The 5,596-nt window shown below is 48.9% G+C and overlaps 1 non-coding gene across 1 annotated transcript; it reads left to right on the forward strand.

Annotated features, from left to right (window-relative positions):
• Positions 1 to 357: 357 nt before the first annotated feature.
• Positions 358 to 450, forward strand: TRNAI-UAU. The gene is given in 2 exon segments: positions 358 to 395; positions 415 to 450. It is a non-coding gene; the product is annotated as a tRNA-Ile (tRNA).
• The last annotated feature ends 5,146 nt before the right edge of the window (positions 451 to 5,596 follow it).

Here is a 5,596-nt window from a genome sequence, read left to right on the forward strand (position 1 = left end):
CCCCCCAAATCGCTGGCCGCTCGGGGGAGGCGAAACCCACAGAGGACGCGGCCGGGGTGTCAGGCCGCTCCTCCCCCGGCGCTGCCCAAGGCAGCGGGAGGCGCTTTCTGCATGGCCCAGTAGCCCTCCCGTCACGGCCTTGCGAACTGACCCCCCATCTCGGAGGAAGATATTCGCTGTCTTCCCCGGGTTCTTCGGCTGGGGGCGGCCGCAGACGTGCGCCCTGCCCCGAGTTGAGTAAGGCTGGCGCCTGGGCCCGCTCCCGCCAAGCGCGAGGCGCGGACGCGCATGCTCCGCCGAGGCCCGCACAGGCCTGAGTGTACCCTGATAGAGCCTTCGCGAGGCCGGCTCAGCGGAGCTCCAGTGGCGCAATCGGTTAGCGCGCGGTACTTATACAGCAGTACATGCCGAGCAATGCCGAGGTTGTGAGTTCGAGCCTCACCTGGAGCACGAGTCTTTTGGATGCCAGCACTTCATTTTATGTTACTTCTTGCTCAAAGGAGTTAGTCTTTCTTACTCTTAAAGCTTCTCTGTTTCTGTCCCTAAGTGCTCTGCTGCTTTTCTTGCTCGGCCGCAGACAGGAAGCAGCGGGCGGTGGAACCTCATACCCATTTTCCAACCTACTTGTTTCCCCGGATCAACAGGCATCAGCTCCAACTCGGGCACCCACCTTCTGCTCCCTCCTCGTCCTCTTCTTCGGCAGGTCCTTTAACCGCCAGGCCCGGGCCATAGATCCGCAGGTGCGGACCGGAGGGGCCGGGCGCTGCGCTGTGGTGGTGATGAGGCCCCGGCTGGGCGCGGGGTGGAACATCCCAGACGCTTCACTCCACAGATGGAGCCGGAGCTCCCTGCGCCGGATGAGGCCCCGGGGCCAGGCCGCGGCCCCTCGCCCCAGGGCGGGGCCCGAGCACCGCCGACCACTCTGGCAGCTGGGGCCCGAGGCCCGGCGCGGGGGCGCGATCCGGGCGGGCTGCTCCTTCCCGTGTAACTAGTAATACCGCGCTCTGGCCCCCTCCCTTCGGTCTGCAGAGACCCCTAGACTGCGAGCCCGCCTCCCTCCCCCAGGCACCCCGCCCCCCACCCCCGGCAGATTTGCAGAGTTTGGGGAAGCGCCGGGGCGTTTTCCCTCCGGGTGCGGTGCCCCTTCTCCCTGCCGTCTGTGTGCACTGGTGGGATTAGCAGGCAGACCAGACAGGAGACGTTTTCTAGGGCCGCCGAGCGGCGGGTCACGTATCCCGGTTCCGAAGTTCTCACGGGGGGCAGGAGGTCATGCCAAATGGTGGGGCACGCGCCCTGCCCCAGGTCGCCAGGAGACTTGGGCAAAGCCCGAGCGAGTTTAGTTGGGGGGTGAGGGAGGCTTCCAAACATGTTCTGTCAAAAGGGCGGTTTGCTACTGTTTTTGTGGACCTGGGAGTTCCTGAATTCTGGATGGAAATACTACCCGGACCGGGTAGTATTTCTCCCCATCGGGGGCTGGACTGGGAACCCCCATTTCCTACGCCTGGGCAATTTCAAGTCAGCCGCCCGGCCTCGTCTAAAGGGAACACACTGCCCTTTTGCCCTGAGCTGGGGGTAAGAAGGACTGCATTCATTCGTCAGCAAGCTCATTAACTTTGAAAAGGTGTCTGCCCTGAACCCAGTCCTGGCCAAATATAATTCTCAAGACCTTATACCCCTAGACCACAAAACCGTGGTGGAAACTTCCCCTCTGCCAGAAGCTCTGGTGCCTTTCCTTCCGTCACTTTATCTCATAAACCCTGTCTTATCACTGATCTCTGTGGTCTGTGGGTTGTTTCTTTGAATCCCCCAAAGGACCTACTGCAGAAAGACATTCTGTCCACACCGGTGAAAAGGAAGACCTAGAAATTTCAAAGGAAGTGAATGGAGGGTAGTGTCTTGTCGGTCTCCTCAGCCAACAGCCCCAGCTTTCAGATGCTCTCACTCGCCCCAGACCCAGATTCAGACCCTGGAACCCCTCGACCACTGAGGTGTGGGAAAGGCACCTACCTCCCGGGGCCTGACATCCCCACTGCCCGCCGAGCCAGGAGGTGGCCGGTGGCTCAGAGACTCAGGGGATGGTGGTGAGCCATCCCTGCCCCTGAGCGAAAATCCAGCCCAGGCCTAGAAAAAAATATAATCTCCAGCTAACTAAAAAGAAAAAAAAAAAAAGCTTGCCTTTTTTTTTTTAAAGTAGCTTTATTGAGATACAATTCATATACTATACTATTTACCCATTTAAAGTGTATGACTGACTGGCTTGTAGTATATTCACAGATCCATGCAACCATTACCACAGTTAGTTTTCAAACATTTTCATCCAATTCAAGAAGACTTTTATCCTTTAGTTATTATCCTCCCAGCCTCCTGCCCTTCCCTCCACAGGCCAATGCCCCCCTCTCTGAGCAACTACTAATCTGTTATTTGTCTTTGTAGATTTCCTTTTTCTGGACCTTTATATGAATAGAACCATAGGCCATGCAGTCTTTGGTGACTGGCCTTTTTCACTTAAACTGTCTTCAAGATTTGTTTACATTGTACTGTTTTCAAGATTTGTCTGGATTCATAAGAAATGAAGTAATGATACAATGTCGACACTGAATAACACTTCCAAAATGGATTATTTCCATTTTTGAATAATGGAGAAAAGTTGGCATTTTCAGAAGAAAATTTCCTGTTAACTGCTTTTTAATAAATTTATTTTTGTTTTTATTTTATTTCAGATTGATATAATGGTATAAGCAATTAGGTTGCATTGTTTGCGTTTGGTAAGTAGAGTCCAGGTTGTGGTGGAGCCCTACACCCCGGAGGTGTGCCATGTACCCTTACATTGTGCCAGTTAGGTGGTAGCACATCCAACACCCTTCCTTTTCTCCTGTCCCCCCTCACTCTTCCTCCCTCCCCCTCATTTGGATGTAGTTGTGTTTTTCTCTATGTGGGAATATAGTTGTTTGTTGGTTTCATCTTAGTATTGTGCACGTTGGATCCTTGCTTTTCCATTCTTTTAGTGCTTTACTTAGGAGGGTGTCATCCAAATCAGTCCAGGTAAGTACAAAAGATGTAAAGTCTCCATCTTTTTGATGGCTAAATGGTATTCTATGGCATACATATACCACCGTTTATTGATCCATTCATGGGTTGATGGACTCTTAGGTTGATTCTACATTTGGGAGATTGTGAATTGAGCTGTGATATATAATGCAAATGTCCTTTTGTAATTTTTAAAGTAATTTTTTTCTTCTGAGTAGATAACTGGTAATGGGATTTTGGGGTCAAATGTGATTAGACTTGTCAAGTGCAAGTTTTTGAGCTTTAGAGATTACTCACAGACCACCAGACTTCTGGGAGCTGAGCACGGGACAGGTTCCCTACATGGACAAAATAAATGAATGAAAGATCAGTCTGTCCAACCTCCTATCTGAGGAATCCCTTCTACAAAACTTCAGTTTCTATTTGAAAACTGCCAGCATCAGAATTTCATTTCCTGTCAAGGTAACCCATTTCATTTTATGATAACACTCATTGTTAGAACATTCTTCTTAAATATTGTTTCTGTCAGCTCAGTGCCCATAGCTCAGTGGTTAGGGTGCCAGCCACATACACCAGGGCTGGCAGGTTCAAACCGGGACAGGGATCTGTGGTAAGCAATGGACCCACTTAGCACTTCCCTCTATCCTATTTTTTCTCTATAGTTATAATAATGGAGACTAATAATTTTGATACCCATCACCCCGTAAAAGTACATAGTGCCACTGCTTGCCTCCAGGTCACAGGTAAGAGGATGCTGGGGAATGAACTTTTTAATTCCCCTTGGCTCCAAAAAGGAGCCAAAGGGAATTTTAGGAGGCTTTTGAACCTGTTCTGTATCCCCTCCTTTTCTCTGGTTGAGAGCTGAGCAAAGAAATACCACCCAGAGCTCATGGGGTCCCCCCAAATGGTTCTGACTCCAGGGCACTGGAGGGCCTTCTGGAAAAAATGTGCTCTCCCAGCTCTTTTACTATCTTCTCTCTTTCATGGTCCCAAATTTTTTCTATTTATCTCTATAGACCCCTGCGGCTTTTCTCTCTCTCCCTGTTGTTTGTGTGTTTTGTTTGAATGTGGGTAAAGGATTGTTTTATATATTTAGTTAAGTTTGTACCAGCTTATTCTGGTATTTTTCAGATGTTGTAAGTGTGCTTCAGATATTGTAGGTTTGTAGTTAGGTACTTTTATTGCCTTTTATTGCAAAATTAAATTTAGTTGGCTTTTTGCATGTTTGAGCAAAAATGCTGAACCATGTTAACAGAGGCCCAGAAGCTGGCTCCAAACAAAGGGCAAAATGACTCCCCTACATGGCTACTCTGGGCGACCAGGAGCCTATGAAGAAAAGCCTGGGGCGACCCCCCCAAGGCAAAAATAGCCCTAAACCCTAGGCTATTGTTCAATTTTTTCTTCAAAGTGAAAAAGGAAAGAAAGAAAACCTTTAAACACAAAGAAAGTCAAGTAAAATGACCCTGGGTATTTGATATTTTCTGGTCTATTGGTGTAAATTGGAAAGTTTAAGATACTTCCAGGTTTTTCTAAGTTTTATGCTAGTTGTAACTAATTCTAATACAGAAATTTCAAAGTGTCTCTCAACCCTGATTTGTTACTGAGTTTAATTATAGGTGCCCTGGGCAGACCCGCTGTAGCTCAGTGTGTAGGGCGCTGGGTACATACATCCAGGCTGGAGGGTCTAAACCTGGTGCGGGTCAGCTAAACAACAAAGACAACTACGGTAAAGAAATAGCCAGGCATCGTGGCAGGCGTCTATAGCCCCAGCTACTTGGGAGGCTGAGGCAAGAGAATCATTTAAGCCTAAGAGTTTGAGGTTGCTGTGAGCTGTGATGCCATAGCACTCTACTGAGGGCAACATGGTAAGACTCTGTGTCACGAAAAAAACAAAAACAAATTATTGTTGCCTTGCTAACTTCCAGGGAAGAAAGAGAGGTTGGAGAACGTAGCGTTTAAGACCTGCTCATGATAGAAAGCCTTTTTCCTTTGTTATTGTGAATTTAGAAAAAGCTTGTAAAAATTATAAAGGGTTACATGTGCAAGCGCAGTGCTGGGGTGGGGCATCCCCATTTTGATTAACAGGTATATACTTAATGGCAGGTGCAGAAAGGGGCAGAACTTGCATATGTATTAGGTGGGACCAGGCTCCCGGATACCTGATTTCTCAGGCTGTGCTGCGGTCAGGTAGTAAGCCCAGGAGAGCCTACGGGTACAAGGTGCTACACTGGTAATTGTGGCTAAATCCAGACAAGCACAGGGGCTGAGGAGGCCACTGTCCTTAGGAATTCTTCCCCAAGCATTGGAAGGATGCTTCCTTTTGTTTGGCTAGAAGGCTTCCTGGGTTCTCCCAGGATCACAGAGGGTGGAATTAATTAAAGTGCTGGACATTTATTCTTTCCCACAGATGGGTATCATATTCTCTTGCCAGGAGAACACCCCGCTGGGCTGTCTTCTGAAGCACTGGGACATGTTTGATCCCCAGACACTGAAAAAAAGAATGTATGGTTTTCTTCTGCATCCAGGCCTGGTCTCACTATTAACTCGCCAATGGTGAACAATGGCCACC

This window comes from Otolemur garnettii, unplaced genomic scaffold, assembly GCF_000181295.1.
Source record: "Otolemur garnettii isolate 467f Iridium unplaced genomic scaffold, OtoGar3 scaffold00024, whole genome shotgun sequence".
Lineage (NCBI taxonomy): Eukaryota > Metazoa > Chordata > Mammalia > Primates > Galagidae > Otolemur > Otolemur garnettii.